The following is an 18,402-nucleotide window of genomic DNA, read 5'->3' on the forward strand; positions in this document are numbered from 1 at the left end:
GTGAAACTAGACTATGCAATTGTATTTTTTGACAAAAATAATTTTAATTTCATAAAAACTTTTACAACGTAGGTACTAACAGATAAAATGAGTCAGTTAATAAGAATATTGCCAGTTGCAGTAAAATGCACCTCGCACTTCTCTGGGCTACAGTTTTTTCAGATTTAAAATGAGACTATCCTTAAATGATTTCTAAATCTATTTCCGGATACACATTAGGTGCATCTGTACCTTGAGACCACCACACCAGTAATATGTATGACTGAATTACAATTAGAAGGTTGGTGAGCTTTTTCAGAGTGTGCTTTATAAGAATTTATTAGGTGTGCAAAGCATAAAACTGGGTAATATCAATATATCATGAAAAAAATATGTGATTTCTGTCCTTGACTTAAAACAAAGAGAGCCATACAACTAAGAGTGTATTGGAGGGCACATGACATCAATCTCCAATCAGTACTTCTAGGAGAGAAAGATTAATTTTGCTTCCAGAGAAGATCTCACCTGAATTAGGTGTTACTTAGTATTAGCTACATTTTATGTGGAGCCAGCTCTTATCATCAAAATATAACACTCAAATTTACAAACTATTGTAAATTTGGAAAATGTCCTTGCAATAAATGTTACTAAGAGTCACTGTTACTGTATACAGATCAATCCTATAATCTCAATGGAAAACATTTTATTGTGCTTATAAAAAGAAAAGACTAATGCATTGGAATTCTACCATTCTTTTCAGTGCAATTTTTGTATATGCTATGTGATTGATAAAAAACGATTCCTAAAAATAGGATCTGATATTAAGGATTACTATTAATTTTGTTGGATGTGATAATGGTGTTCTGACTATATTTTTAAAGATCTTTATTGGTTACAGACAGTGAAATATTTATGGTTGAAATAATATGATGTCTAGAATTCACTTTAAAAAACTCCAGAAATCAAATTTGGGGAGTGGAGAAAGGATGGATGAAACAAAAATGGGACAATGTCAATCAGTGTTGAAGCTAAGTTAATTTTTGCTTTTCTATCTACTTTTATGTATGTTGGAAATTTTGCAAAATGAAAAATTGAAAAGAGAGAGCGTATCTGAGGCACAAAAGAAACTCATTATTTAAGCTTTTTCCTATTATGTTAGCTTTTCCTAACACAAAATGTGTGTTCAAGAATTGCATTTCTTGATCTTCAGACTAAGGTCAGTAGGAAGGAATATAGCAAGAATGTGTGGAAACAAGTGTGCAGTGCGATGGCACAGACCAGGGTCAGGGAGCGGTTGCTGTCAGACCATGATTGGCCTCTCGGCCTGACACTTGCTACCTCTGTGACTTGGGGCTAAAACTAGTTAACACCAAGGCTCTGCTTAAATGCAGGTAGTAATAGAACATACCGCAGAAGATGGCTGTGAAGATTAAATGAGGTAAATATAATGTCCAGTTAATGGTATGATTCAATAAAGGTTATGTATTAGTATTTGGAGGCAACAACATGCTATAATGCTTCTAAGGCTCTCTATTTTGCCTAGGTTAAAGTCAAATTCACTTATATGGACACAAAGTCCTTCACAATCCAGCTTTGGTTTTGCCCACTTTACGTTCCACCATTCCCACAGTCGCCTATGCTCCAGTAACACAAAGCTACTCCCCATTCCCCAAGCACATAACGAACACGGGTGAAATCTTTTAGAGTGTGATGTGAGGTTGGGTCGACACTAGGTCCCTGAACTTCTTCTCCTTCTCTAGGGTTCAAGAGGGAGTTAAAGGCCAAATGCCCTTTCCTTACACCCCCAGATCTGCGCATTTCTCACCGCCACCTCACATTTCTGTCATAGGAATATTGGCTATTCCTGAATTTACTGTGTAATGAACATCACTTTATTCCAGTTACAATCATTGTGTCCATAGAAAATGTTAGCCTGCTGGAATTTGTTGGACAAATGATTGGTTCCCTTTTTTTTTTTTAACTCCGTCCCACTAACCTCCTCCCCAACACTTCTCCATCTACCCCTTCTAGATGACGGTCTTTAAATGGAATCATGTGTGCCTCTTTCTGAGTGCACAGCATGGTAATAAGAACCCATCAAGGAAACAGTTTGCATGGCCAGCACCTCACAGAAGAATGAGGGACACTCAGCTTCAACGACGCTGCAGCTGCTGTCTCGTTATATCTGTGTTCTCTAGAAAAAGAAAAAAAAATACAAGGTACTGGTATGCCTCCTTGCCTTTTTCTTCTGCTTAGAACACTCTTCTTCTCTAGTTGCCTAGTGAATCATTATCCAGCCTCTACCATGTAGCTCACGCCATACCTCCAATAGCTATGCAGAAGTAGCTGCTCTCTCTTCTTTGATCTAATAGCTCTTCCCCATATAACTCTACCACACCCCTCTCCTATTGTATGTAATTACCTGTAGTTATACTATATATATAACTCTTTCCCCACTCCTCCAACGCCTACTAGGAACTCTTCAAATTAAGGCTTTTGCCTTATTTATCTTTGTGTCCCTGCAGAGCAGAATACCTGTCCCATAGTAGTATTTGGGGTAGGCATCTTCCCAGGGTCCCCAAGATCCCTGACTCCTGGTATTCAAGCCCATGTGTAATCATCTCCCCTTGAGTGTGGGCTGGGCCGGGGAACTTCTTCTTTTTTTTTTTTTTTTTCAAATTTTTTTTTAATTTATTTTTTTCCCCAAAGCCCCAGTAGATAGTTGTATGTCATAGATGCACGTCCTTCTAGTTGCTGTATGTGGGACGCGGCCTCAGCATGGCCGGAGAAGTGGTGCATCAGCGCGAGCCCGGGATCCGAACCCGGGCCGCCAGCAGTGGAGCGTGAGCACTTAACCACTAAGCCACGGGACCGGCCCCTAATGAATAAAATACGGAAGTAATGGGATATCACTTCTGTGATAAGGTTAAAAAAAACCTGGGACTTCCATCTCTTTCTCTCTTGCTTGCTTATTCTGAGATGCTGTATGGAGAGCTCCACGTGACAAGGAACTAAGGGAGGCCTCAGGCCCAATTCTCTTGAGGAGCTGAGGCCTCAGTCCAACAGCCTTGGAAGAACTGAATCCTGTGAACAATCATGTAAGTGACCTAGAAGCAGATCCTTCCCCTACTCTTGAGGTGACTGAGCCTTAAGAGTGACCCAGAGCCAGAGGGAACAATGTAACTGGGTCCTCTCACCAACAGAAACTGTGAAATAATAAATGCTGTTTTAAGCCATTAAGATTTGGGGTAATTTGTTATGCAGCAATAGGTAACTAGGTTAGCCCTCAATCCTTTTCGTGTTTAAAGAATGGAATTACAGTTTTAGGAAGATTGGTACCTGATACTGGGAGAAAGAGCTTTTGTCCCTAGAATAGTTACCAATAGTGGCACTATGGGGCAACCAGGATTACACAAAAATACATGGTTCTTAGTGGGAAAAGGAATTCCTTGGACTCTGATGAGGTGACACAATAGCAGGAGAAAGACGAAGAATGTGATAGATGCATATCCAGTCCCCTTCTCTTTCCCAGTCCACAGAGGACGATGCTTCTACACCCTCTTTGAAGTTAGGCATATTAGTGTAAAAGTTCTGGCCACTGGTCTGCAAGCAGAAGGGTTGTGAATGTATCACTGGCAGTTTGAAGCATTAATCACTGGTGTGAGATGCTCCACTGTTCCCTTTTCCTGCTGTGGAACTTTAGAGAAAAGGTCATGATCTAGGAATCTACAGGACCAGAGAAGCCGGAATTGCCGAGATGCGTTATGGAGGATAGTTGCCCTGGATGGTCTCCTGGATTCTTAATGGACTCTGCATAGGCAAGAAATAAAGTTTCATTATGATAAGTCTATTCACATTAGCTATTGCTGCATAACTAACAACCCCAGTATCGTGTCTCATGGTTCTGGGGGTTGATATGCTCCGCTGGACTGTTTTTGCTTGGGTTCCTTCATATGCTGGCAGACACCTGGGGACTAAGGCTACAGTTATTTGAAGTCTTTTGCCTGTCTGGCGCCTGGTACCAGATGGCTGAAATAGTTGGGGACTGATGAGGCAACTCTCCTGTCCAAGCAGCCTCTCCATGTGGCTACTTGGGCTTCCTTCAGCATGGCCATTTGAGGGCTGTCATACTTACTGTCTCTAGAGTGAGAGTTCCCAGAGGCCTGGGTAGAGGGTGCACTGCTTCTTAAGACCTTGCTTCAGAAATCTGAGAACATCACTTCCACCACATTCTATTGGTCAAACAAGTCACTAAAGGCCAGTCCAGATTTAAGAGAACAGGAGTTAGACTTTATCCCTTAACAAGAAGCAGCAAAGTAATTGTGGCCATCTTTCATCTATCAAAAGCCACTCTGAAAATGTGGAATTGTTTTTCTCTGAGGCATCATCTAGCCTATTCTGACTAATCCACTATCTTCCTTTGATGACTTAGTCAAGAGTAGCTTGGGGGGTATTTTGGGGGTGATATTTCCAGAAAGCAGAGTGAGAACTACCTCTCTCCTTTTACCTTTTCTGGGTAGGCTCACCCCGTGAGGTGCCTGTTTGGGCAAAAGCTATTGGAAAGAATGGTTTTCAAGCCTTTGGACAGCCACATGCTTTGATGCTATGGTATTTAAGTACTCATGGGACTTCACAGGATTTTTGTTAAACTTGTTCAAAAAAGACTCAAAAGAGGGGGGCTGGCCCCGTGGCGTAGTGGTTAAGTGCGCACGCTCCGCTGCTGGCGGCCTGGGTTCAGATCCTGGGGGCACACTGACGCACCACTTGTCAGGCCATGCTGTGGCGGCGTCCCACATAAAGTGAGGAAGATGGGCACAGGAGTTAGCCCAGGGCCAGCCTTCCTCAGCAAAAAGAGGAGGATTGGCAGATGTTAGCTCAGGGCTGATCTTGCTCACACACACACACAAAAAAGACTCAAAAGAATATGGTAAGATTTTTGTAAACAGACTCATAAGGATCAGATATCTGTCTTTTGTACTCTGTGTCCTCTTTACACGTTGAACAATGGATGTAAGAATATAATTTACCAAGCAAGATAAGAACTTATATACAATGGTAGGAACTTTTAATACCTACTAACATGCGAAGACCTTGATAAAATTGGCAATGTCGGACTTGATATTACAAGGATAATCAATGAGAGATAAGGAGATTATATTCAGATTACAAACTCCATAATAATAGGGTGTGGAAGTAATATACAACAGTTTTCCTGTTGAGGATGGTGAAACCAGTATGGAAATATTAAATAAGCTATGCAATGCTGTAAAATTAGTCCATAAAGTAATAATAGTACAGGAATTTAATTACACAAACAGATTTGCTAAATGCCTTACAGGAACACGAGGTGGAGGGAGAATTTAAATAGGACACTTCCTAGAACAGATGGTAGAAGAAACCATAAAGGACGGAAATACACTGAATTGTTCCAGGCTAGTGACTAGAAACAAATTCAGAAGGAAACTTGATAAGCCTACAAGAAACAGCAACCCCAGGGCTACCTCTTGGTGAAAGAGAATCAACTAATTTTTTTAAAAACTTATAACTGAGCTCAGGAAAAGCTACATACAAGAGAAATATAGACAAATCAATTCTCTTCCTATACACCAGTAAGAATTAATTTTAAAATGTAATATAGACAAATATCTTATTCAAACACAACAAAAGCAATAAGAAAAAACTAAAGAAACATGCAAGACATATGAAAAAAGCTAGAGGACTTTACATGGTGGAGACGTCAATTTTCCCAATTTAATATATAAATCTAATGCAGTATGATTCCAAATCCAACCAAAGTCTTTTATATAGAATTCTAAAAATCTATCTTAAAAAGGTAATGCTGGGGCCAGCCTGGTTGTGCAGTGGTTAAGTTTGGTGCACTCCACTTCAGCAGCCCAGGGTTTGCAGGTTCGGATCCCAGCGTGGACCTACACCACTCATCAAGCCATGCTGTGGCGGCGACACACGTGCAAAATAGAGGAAGATGGGCACAGATGTTAGCTCAGTGCGAATCTTCCTCACCAAAAAAAAAAAAAAAGTTAATGCTTAAGACTAGCCAACAGGATTTTGAAAAAGAACAATAATGTAGGTCTTGCCCTCTCAGGTATTAAAATCTGCTATAATGTTACAATAAGATGGGGAGGTATTGGTATAGAAGAAGCAAATGGATACATGGATCAGAGTAAAGACTCAAGAAGCAAAACTGTATGTATATGGATATTTATACATGTTAAAGGTGTCGTATTACTCAGGATAAGGTAGACTTAGGTTGCAGTAACAAACACTCCTCAAAATCTCAGAGGCTTGACTCATAAAGCTCATTTCTCTGTCATGCAAAATCCACTTTGGATCTAAGAGACTCTCTGTGGAAGGTGAATGCTGGGTGGGGTCTACACAATAGAGGCTGCTTCAATCTTATGACTCTGCCATCTCAACATGAGGCCTCCTCCATGATCACAGCAGAGAAAGAAGAAATAAAAGGCTGCGAGGAGCTTTGTGCTTCCTTAGTTCAGAAGTAGCACAGTACCAGTTCAGCTCATAGTCCATTGGCCAGAACTAATCATAAGACTGCCTAAATTATAGGCAGAGTGGTCATCCATGGAAATTGAATATTGATGTACACTAATAATGTCCACAAATGGCATTTAAAATCAGTGGGGAAATTGGACTAAAGCACAGTAGTGTCAGAACAATTTCCTCTTCATCAAGAAAAAAATATATACATATTTCTACCTCGATCTATAAACCAAAATAAATTTCAGATCCACTAATGAAAAAGCTCAAAATAACAAATGCTCTTGGAAAAGTTTTGGGAGAATATTTTCATAATTATCCGGTGGGCAAAGCCTTCCTAAGTAACACATGAAACACTGAGGCTGTAAAAGGATTCTGGTAAATTTGTCACACAATAAAAATAAAATTTTAAAGTAAAACCAAACCAGGCAAAATGACCTGAATTATTCACAGTACACAAAGTTTTACTGTCCCTGAAATTCAAGAAGTTTTACCAATAATTTAGAAAAAGAGGGGCCAGCCTGGTGGCGCAGGCAGTTAAGTGCACGCACTCTGCTGTGGCGGCCTGGGGTTCGCCGGTTCGGACCCCGTGCGCGCACCAACGCACCGCTTGGCAAGCCATGCTGTGGCAGCATCCTATATAATGTGGAGGAAGATGGGCACGGATGTTAGCCCAGGGCCAGTCTTCCTCAGCAAAAAAAGAGAAGGATTGGCAGATGTTAGCTCAGGGCTGATCTTCCTCACACAAAAAAAAAAATTTAGAAAAAGACATACAACTCAATAGGAAGATAGAAAAGATTATAAATACCTATGGAAGAAGAAATAGAAATGGTAGATGAATACAACAAGCTGTTTGTGCATAATGCTGGACAGGGAAGTAAATTTATTTTATAGTTACTAATACAGTTTAGTTGATGTTCTGATTCCCCTTTGGGTGCAACCAACTGTGACTAGCACCAGCCACCCTAATATTATAAAATCCTCAGTGGGCTCCCTTCTGTAACTACTTGTCTCCCTCACTTTTTTATTATACTTTCTGATTACATGGTGTTTGGGAACCTGGCATGTGTGTGTCAATTTTCCAGTTGGGTTAAATGGAAACTGGAAAGGAGGGAGGCATAAATTTTCTCCATAGCAATTGTATGCCGTAAATCTGGCAAATTATCCATGAAAGGGAAAAACATTTTGATGAATCCAAGTATAAAAATTACCTATCATGTCTGGTGATCTCAAATAATTACCAGGCACTGGATATTGGAACATACCAGCTGCTGTCTTCATTTCATTTAACAAATTTTATGGAGCATATAGTTTGCACAGGCCTTGTGCTAGATTCTCTGAGATCAAGTGAGGCGTGAGTCTCTGTTCTTAATGAGCAAGGTATTAATTGACAATGCATTAAATAATAAAAGATAAATAATCAAAAAATACTAAGTGTTTGATGGCCTAGAGCATTTCAGAATAGGAAGGCTGAGAACATGACATGAAAGATGTTCAACTTTAGAGCTACTCTGATATGTAGATAGGAATAGAACAGGTGAAGAAGAGAGGCAGAGAAAATTCCAGCTGGAGAAAATGACCTGATAAGAAAGTATAAGCACCTCAAAGTTTAACTCTCAACCTTAAAAAAAAATCTAAACCATGTTTATTATGAAGAAATATCTATTGTCTTTTGTCATTTGAAGTTTGGGAAATCAGGAACTGTATTTGTGCACTTAACACATTTCGTCAAGATTTATCTTTTATCATAGAGAACAAACTGGAAAGGAACAAAGATGTCCACTGAGTTTATTGCTCTGCTTCAAGGCAATAAAACATGTTAACTAAACCACCAGTCCTTGGTATCTACACAAGAATTCACTCTACAGATCTCATTTTAGTAAATATTTCTTGATATTTGAACCAGATTTTTCCCAAGGTACTTAAATCATGCATTTAAAAAAATTTTTTTGTTTTGTTTACATTTCAGGGAAGGTAGAAAACAACTGTTTACCATTTAATAAACTTAATTTTATACTCCTAAGTATAATCTTTGTCCCTATTTCAAGTTCCTCTCCGTTTGTCATCGTATAAAACTTGGAAATCCAAAATTAGACACAGATAAGCATTAAAATATTACATAATGGAGCCGGCCTGGTGACGTAGTGGTTAAGTGCGTGTGCTCCACCTCGGTGGCCCAGGGTTCACAGGTTCGGAACCCTGGGCGCGCACTGACACGCCACTTGTCAAGCCATGCTGTTGTTGGCGTCCCATATAACATGGAGGAAGATGGGCACAGATGTTAGCCTAGCGCCAATCTTCCTCAACAACAGCAACAACAAAAATATTACGTAATTCAGGCCAAGAATTCAACATCTTGCATTTTACCTTATAAAATACTTTGGGATAATTGCTAGGCAGTAATTTCTATGTTCCTGATAGAAGCTGGGAAAACAGTTAACGTATATGCTGTAAGAGAAAACATAACTAAAATGTAACTAAAACAAAAGTCCATATTTCAGACAAATCAGTAGTACAATTTACTACTAAAGCATAAACATAATACTTTAAAATTATAAATATAGTAGAATAGATTCTATTAACACCACTTAGCCCAACCACCAGTGGCATGCTGGTAAATGTTTAACAACCCTGAGGCCAGGAAGCCCTGATTCACTGACTTTGCCAATTTCTGTGTTCTAAGTACTCCCACCATGGCTAATTTCAAACTACCAACTTGATGTCCACCAGCTAATTTCTGAAAACTTATCAGTTGGCTCTTACAATCTGGTGTCGGGTGCAAGATGACTCCAGCACCCTACTGCAAACACTGATAATACTATGCTTCCACTTAATAAAATGCTTACCCTTTACTTATTATTCTAAATACTAAAGATACAGATTTAAAAACTCTAAAATACTTTAAAAAATATGGATATAGGTTTGTGTGTATGTTTTGCATATTTATGAAGTTAAGATACTACACTTGATTCAATCCTGTGCTTTTAGGTATTTATTAAATTTCTGTCTTTTAAAGTGTTTTTTTTAACATAACCAAAGAACACATATGTTTTTAAGTGGATTCTTACATATAAATGTAACAGGTGTTGAGTTACTGCTTGTGTCTGTTGCTGTGTATACACACACCCTTGACTTTTTAAATGACTCAATTTAGTACAGGTGGTTGGGCTGTGGCAATGATCCTCTTTCCGACATAACTAAATGAAGCTTTTCCTATGTTCCATGACATATTTACGACACTGCCCAAACCCTAATGAATTAAGACGTTAGTTTTTTTTCTCAAAATGCATTTACATAAAAGACAACATGTGCTTTAAAACACCTGGAATATAAAACATGCAATGCATTGTCAAGTTTCTAGCTTCTATCTTTTTTTGTACCAATAAAAAGGAAAATAAATCTAAGTAACACTTAAAAATACTTGTTTTTCCCATACCAAAGGACCAGAAATACTAGACTAGTTTTATTTTCACATGTTTAATTTGAAAGTATGAGCACTGTATCCATTGATCTTATTCAATGGCATACAAAAGAGACAATTTTCATCACATCATTGAAGGTGATTAAAAACTCCTCTTCTATAAATTACTGGCCCCTAAAAGTCTCACAGGATAAAGGAACAACGAAATGGAAGCAATCTCAAACCTGGGATTTGAGTGAGCAACAGAAAACATTTCTCCTAGGAGAAGGTACACAAATGCCCCACCATTTTTTTACTTATGTTAAAACACGGCAGGTTCAAATAAAAATTGTGTTGGCTATTGTGAAAGAGTAACAACCACTCTTGTATTCATGGTGACTTTCATTAGAAAATTACTATATCAGTGGTTCTCAATGGAGGATGGGGGTGACTTTGTCCCCAGGGGACATTTGGCAATATCAGGAGACATTTTTGTTGTCTCCACTTGGGAGGGGAGAATATTATTGGCATGTAGTGGGTAGAGACTGGAGGTGCTGCTAAATATCCTACAATGTGCAGGGGACAGCCTCCCACGATAAAGACCTAAAATGTCAATAGAAACTTTTCACTATACTCAAACATCTACACACATATAAGTGCATGCAAGTGAAGAAATAGAACATGACTAGCACCATTGAAGCCCCCAACATGCCCCTCTTGTGGTGACCTCTTCTCAACTCGTGGCAATTATTTCCTTGCCTATCTTTATAACTTTTCTATCTATGCATGTATCACTGAACATGAGAGATGAATTTTATTTGTTTTGAGTTTTATATGAATACGATTTTTATATGAATTTTTGTGCCTTCATCGGGTATTCTTTTGCATCATATTTCTCTCATCCAACATTATGTTGGTGAAGTTTATGCATTTTGTTGAATTTAACTGTGGTCCCTTCCTTTAAATTGCTGCATACTGTTGCATTGTATGAACAAAACAAGATTTAATTATCCAAATAATATAGATTGATGTTTCCGTTGTTTCTAGTTTGAGACTATCACAGACAATGCTGCTATGACCAATCTTGTACATAAACCTTGGGACACATGTACCAGTTGCTCCAAGCATAGGATTGAAATACCAAATCCCAGGGTGCATATATTTTCAACTTTACTAGATAGTACATTCTTTTCCAAAATAGTTGTTTCAATTTGTATTTTCACCAGATGTGTATGAGGATTCCTGTTGAATGATGCCTTCTCCAATATTTGCTATTGTCAGACCTTTTAATTCCACCAATCTTGTAGGTATGTAATGATATCTCACTGAGATTTTAATTTCTATTTATCTAACCACTAAGAAAATTAAGAACTTTCACAAATGTTTGTTGGCCAATTTTTCCTTTTTAATTAAGGGCTGATTCAGATCTTGTGCTTAATTTTTTTCTACTGGTTTGTCTAATATTTTCTTATTGACGTTTAGAAGTTCTTTGTACATTCTGGAAATTAGTCCTTAGTTAAGTATAGCTTGTTTTTCACTAATTTTATTGTGTCTTTTTGATTAATAAAATTTTGTAAAGTTTAAAGGAATTGTATTTACCTACATTTTCCTTTTTGTTAGTGCTTTTTATGTCCTATTTAAGAGATTTCCTCCTAATGTAAGGCAGCACAGCTATTTTACCTATATTATCTTCTAAATATTTTCCAGCTATGCCTTTAATTTTGGGGCCTTTACACTCCTGAAAATTACTTTTGTATATGGCGTGAGGTAGGGGTCTGATTTAATTTTTTCTCATGTGAGTCCCCACTTGTCCCAGAAACACTTATGGAACTTCTTAACTTTCCATAGTAATCTGCTGTGCCACTCTGTCTGCCATAGAGCAAGTATCTGTTTACCTGTAGTTCTACTTCAAAGTTGTCTATTCTGTTTCCTTCATCTGTTTGTCCTCCCCACATTAATACCATACAGTTTAATTAGTATGTCTGATAACTCACCTTGATATCTGGTAGAGAAAGTTGTAGGCCTTTGTCTATGTTTTTCATAAGTTCTTTGGATATTCTTGTTTCTCTATTTTTCCATATACATTTTAGACTCATTTGATTTGGGCCAAAGCCTAAAAACAAACAAAAATTGCTGCCATTTTTTTAATTGGGATTACACTGGATCTATAAATCAAGTTACAAGAACTGACATTTCAACAGCATGGAGTTTACCAATCTATCCATAAAATATAGCACTCTTTTAAATACATCTTATCTAATGTCTTTCATTAACTTTTATGATTTTCTCCATAGAGATCACACAATTTTTTGAAGTATATACTACTAATTACTCTATTTTAGAGTACTATTTTAAATAGTCTCTCTTTTTTTTTCTAACTCTCTGGTGCATATGAATACAAATGATTTTGAATATAAATTTAATATACACTTAACTTGTTAAACTGTTAATAATTCTGAAAAAAATTGTCTAAAGTTTTGTGGCAGAAACAGTTTTAAAGTGGCCCCTGAGATTCCTGCCCTCTGGTGTACACAACTTGGGTAAGCCCCCTCCTCTTGAGTAAGGGTGGGACCTGTGAATATGATGGACTATCACCCCATGATTATGTCAAGTTATATGGGAAAGGTGAGGGGATTTTGCAGATGTCATTAATGTCTCTATCAGTTGATTTTGAGCTAATCAAAACAATTTATTCTGGGTGGGCCTGACCTAATCATTTGAAGGCTCTCAAAGGAGGGATTGGGCTCTTACTAAGGAAAGAGGCACGCTCCTCCTGGCCTTGGAGAAGCAAGCAGCCATGTTGTGAACTGCCTATGAAGAGGCGTGACCTCTAGCAGCTGAGCTCCTCAGTCCCACAGCTACAAAAATCTAAATTCTACCAACAACACGAATGAGTTTGGAAAAGAGCCCTGACCTACAGATGAGAACACTGGGGTAAACATTTTGATTTCAGCCGCATGAGAGGAGAGCAGAGAACTCTGCTATGTCATACCTGGATTCATGGCCACAGAAACAATGAGATAATAAATGTGTGTTTTTAAGCCACTAGGTTTTGGTAATCTATTACATAAGGTTCTTTTAGATTTTTTGCATAGGGAATTATATTGTAAATTGATAATGAGAGTTTTATATCTTCCTTTTCAGTCTTTACACCATTTATTTCTTATTCTTCCCTATTGCTCTAAAACCTCTAATATGAAATTGACTAGAAATGACAGTAGTGGCATTATTGTCTGGTTCCTTATATCAGAGGGAAAGTTTTCAATGTTTCAGTGTTAAGTATCATATTGTAGGATTTTTGTAGACACTCTTTATCAGATTAAGTAACTCCTGTTTATCCCTAGCTTGCTAAGAATTTGTGTTTGTGTGTGTGTGTGAGGAAGATTCACCCTGAGCTAACATCTGTGCCAATCTTCCTCTATTTTTTGTATGTGGGATGCCTCCACAGCGTGGCCAACGAGGGGAGTAGGTCTGTGCCAGGGATCCAAACCTCCGAACCTGGGCCACTGAAGTGGAGCTCATAGAACTTTAACCACTCAGCCACGGGGCTGGCCCCTGCTAAGAACTTTTTTAAGGAATGGATGTTGAATTTTATCAAACTCTTTCTGTACCTTTTAAAAATATCATATGATTTTTTTCCTCCAAATAGTTAATGTGTTGAATTATATTAACTGACATTCTAATTTAAAGCGATCTTTTATTCTGGGGGAGGGCAGGTGGGGAAAGCAGTTTAGTTATGGTGCTCTATTCTTTTCATAAATTTTTGGATTCAGTTTGCCAATATTTGGGCTAGGATTTTTGCATCTATGTTAATGAGTGAGAATGATCCTAAATTTTCCTTTATTTTTCTGTCTTCCATGTGTTTTGATATCAAGAATATGCTAGTTCATGCACTAAGTTCTCTGAAAGAGTTGTGGGAGATTGGAATTTTTTTTCCCCTGGTTGTGTTTTAGAACTGAGTGGTAAAGTATCTATATCTGGAAGACTACTGAAGAATTGGGGATAGTGTCTTCATGTTGTCAGGATAAATATGTTAAATATGCTAACACTTAGAAACACCCAAATATAGCAAGCTAAACTTATTGTCTCAGTTGATCACTGTTGCAGAAACATATCTGCAGAAATTGAATGAGATTCTTAATCAATGCTTCCTGAACTTATTTGACAAATGAACACTTCTTCAATCTTAATTTGTCAAATAGAGGTATTTTGTTAATTTAAAACTTTCTTCTTCCAATCAAGATCCAAGGGAAAGAATTTGTTTAGTATAGTGTTTCATATACACTAAATCCTGAATGAGATGACATGTACACGCTGAATTTAAATATTATATTGACATAGATTATAGTTAATGCTACTTATACATTAAAGCTCTGATTTTGAATTCATGATGCATATAAAGGTATAAACCAGGTGGTTCAGTTATAGAGCAAGAACATAATGCCACACCCAAAAGTAATGTCAAAATATCCCTACTTGTATTTCTCAAGTCTTATGCAAGACTTAAGCACTACACTTAAGCCATGTAGTGCTTCTTAAAAAAACAAAATCAAAAACAAAAATTAAAAATAAAATTCGATTTCTCCTCCCACTCAATTCCTCACACATCAAAGCTGCACTCAAGTCTCTCTCTGAGATACACATATCTGAAACATGTCCCCCTTTCTTAGACCTCGGCCTCCTGTTCTTCTCTTCCTTCAATAAGAGCCCCTCAAGTTACAGACTCACTCAAGGATGGGAGAGAAAATGAGGCTGGAGGAGACAAGGCTGACTTCACTTCAGCAGGCAAGGAGAAGGCTGGAAAGTTATTGATAAACCGCAGGCTCCATGGGCTTCCTGATAAACACCGATAGACCACACCATTCATAGAGGCCAATTATGACACACTAACAAGAGCAATTATATGTACATATTTGGTTAGTTTTACTTATATTTGTGAAGATTATCTAAGAAAAATTCTTCCTGTGTTTGATTTCTTTTCTTCCAATAGTACACGTATTTTCTATGGAATACTAGTTTCCAAGAAGCACAATTTTCACAATATTTACTGGTTTTTAAAGCATCTAGTATTTAAACGTCATTCAAATCACCATCTTTAAGGTGACTGGCATATGTCCTTGTTGAAAGTGTACTACATAATAAAATTGGTAGGTGTAGGCGCTGGCCTCGTGGCCTAGTGATTAAGTTTGGCGTGCTCCACTTTGGCAGCCCTGGTTCAGTTCGTGGGTGCAGACTTAAACCACTCGTCAGTGGCCATGCTGTGGTGGTGACCCACACACAAAATAGAGGAAGATTGGTACAGATGTTAGCTCAGGGCGAATCTTCCAAGCAAAAAGAGGAAGATTGGCAACAGAAGTTAGCTCAGGCGAATCTTCCTCAGAAAAAAAATATTGATAGGTGTAGCGTATAGGCTGGTGTCAATCATATAAAAGATACTCTGAAATGGTTTGTGGCCTTAATTCCTTAGAGGCCTTTCTTCACTTTTGGCCATGTAAGTTTATATGAATAGTTTCAGTTTCATATATATCACATCGTAGATACTTCACAAGCTCAGATTTGTAAATGATCAAGTGTTGTTTTAGTAAGAAGGACACAGTACGATAAGTTCCAGTAGATTCATTGTCAAAAATTGTCATTACGGGCCCTATACTGCTAATGGAAAATATTTTGCAATCTTTAAAACACAAAATTTATAATATATATAGAACACTCCCGTTTGTTAAAATGGGATTTATTCCAAAGAGACCTGATTATGAATTCGTGAATAGGTCAGAAGAGAGTAGGTAGAGATGCCATGGTTGTTCAGAAGTGAGTTTGTTCATTTTGTGATAAATCATAGAGCTATATATTTGTGGTTTGTGCATTTTTCTATGTTTTTGTGCTACTTTAAAACATTTGAAAATTTCATATTGTTAAAGTTTGTTAACACGAGATAATGTTGATCATATTGGAAAACATAATAAATTAGGTTATGAAATAGCACATTTAGTATGATATCATTTTGGAAAAATATGTGTGCCCATGCACAAAGAAAAAAACTTGAAATATATACATCAACAATTTCTTAACTGTAAATAAAAAGTGTTGTAGTGTGCAGCTGTAACTAATATAGTTTATAGATAATGCTATAGCAGTATATAAAGAGCTCCCTCATTTTTTTTACAGCTTCAATATTTATGCATAATTTAGTCAGTTTCTGCTGCTGGCATCTAATTTATTTCTAAACTTTTACTCTCAAAAATAGTGGCACAATGGGACTGGCCCCATGGCTTAGTGGTTAAGTGCACGCGCTCCGCTGCTGGGGGTCCGGGTTCACATCCCGGGCGCGCACTGCCGCACGGCTTGTTAGGCCATGTTGTGGCGGCATCCCGCATAAACTGGAGGAAGATCGGCACAGATGTTAGCTCAGGGCCAGTCCTCCTCAGCAAAAAGAGGAGGATTAGCATGGATGTTAGCTCAGAGCTGATCTTCCTCACAAAAATAAATAACTAAATAAATAGTGGTGCAATGAATAATCTTGTACACACATCATGTATTCCATATAAACAAATACATCTGTCGAATAGTTTCCTAGAAGTAGAATTGCTGACTTAAAGGAAATATGAATTTGTAACTTTGACAGCCATGGCCCAATGGTCCTGCACAGAGATTGTCTCACTTTATGCTCCCGCAAGCAATGTATCAAAGTACCTGTTTCCACACACCTCTGTCAACAGCTTGTATTGACTCCATTTTTCCCCCAAATCTTGCTCAATGCAGAAAATGTAAAAACCACACAAGAAACAAATATTTTGGTGGTATTATAAGTGATTCCCACCCCTTTTGTTGTTTTTTTTTCTTTGCTTTCTTTAGATTTTCAAATTAACAGGAAAAATCAAGCTACAGAAGAGTATGTATAATATACTACCATTGGTGTAAAAAATGGAAAAAGAACAGACCTCTGTATTTATGTACATGCATAGAAGGTTTTTAGAAGTTGAGGAAACACACAGATTCCCATGAATCAGAGAGATGTTTCCCAGTATCAAGCTTTATTAAAAATGGCAAGGATCTATACAATTAAATGCTCAGATGAAGCAGATAGAGGTCTGTGACATCATGGCGGCTCCCCCGTACCATCATCTAGAGATGTACTCTCTCTGTGAGGTTCATAGGATCACCTCCCACAGTGGGATCATTTAATTATGAAGCATCTCCGTTTTATACCCAGGAATAGCCTACCTGACATTCTCCCCAGAGCCCACCTATACTATAGGCAATCCTTAGCCAGGGACTGCCTTCTAAGGGCCTTTCAGAGAAATACCTCTTCTAACAAATATCAGTAAGTCTACTTACCTCAAGGTCCAGATGATAGAAGTTAGACCAGGTCCCCTGCCTTTCCCTTGGGGGGCATGTTCTCTGTAAAGGAGTGAGTAGATCTCAGGCAGCTAATTTAACTTCTCCCTCCCAGAATGACACATTAAAGTGTCTTGGGGAAGTTGGACAGCTGGGAATGAAGTAAGATGAAGATTTTAAACTGAACATCCTTTTGATCCATGTGAATGTATTAACTATTAGAATTGATTATATAAGTACAAATAGGAAAGCTGATAAATTAGAACATGCACTTTATAACCAATAGAACATAATATTTCTGGATTCCTATTTTGTCCACATTCATGGACAACGCTTCTATGTTATACTTAAACATTGCCAATTTAATTTTGGTAATGGAATATTTGGCACAGAGAAGATTGGGAGCAAGGAAGAGAGTATAACAAGATTAAAATCCTTTGGCTAAGAACAGTACAGATCCTTGAGTTTGGTTTTGGAGCTCTGCCTAATAACAGCCTATTTATTTCCCCCTTAAATATATTAGTAGATTTTATGTGCTTTCTGGATGTATTAATGACAGTTCCATTTTTAAGTTTGATCATCGTATTTTATTGTGCTTTCTGAAGTAATGGCTAGACTGCTGGACATTATCATTAGTCCTATCTTTGTCACTTTATTGACCTAGCAAGACAGAACTTTTTTGTCTTCAGTGCAGATAATGGTATGTTACAGACCTAGAATTCGGTCTGAATTTGGCCTGCCACTTGCTATTTATGTGACATCAGAGTTACTCAACTTCTCTGAGTTTCACTAATATCATCCCCATCTGTAAAATGGGGATATCAGTGCCAATTTTTCAGCCCAGATTCCCTAGAAAACAGAGCCTGAGGCCAAATTGAAAGCAATGATACTTAATTTGGGGTGTGTGTGAAAATTTGGAGCAGCAAGAAGAAGGGAAGGAAGGGAAATGAGGCACAAGGAGGTACAGAGCCATGGTAATGAGCAGATGTACCCACCTGGCATGGGATATCCTGAGTTGCTGAGAAGAGAATCCATGTGTCACACCACTCCATTAGAGGGAGGAAAACAAGGGAATATATTGGCTGGGCCTCACACATCTCCTCTTCCCCACTGGTCCAAGTTTGCATCAGTGGAATTTTACCCCTCACACTGCCGAGTGGCATCATGGCCCATTC

This window comes from Ceratotherium simum, chromosome 21 (genome assembly GCF_057802395.1).
Source record: "Ceratotherium simum simum isolate JZ-2026a chromosome 21, ASM5780239v1, whole genome shotgun sequence".
Taxonomy (NCBI): Eukaryota; Metazoa; Chordata; class Mammalia; order Perissodactyla; family Rhinocerotidae; genus Ceratotherium; species Ceratotherium simum.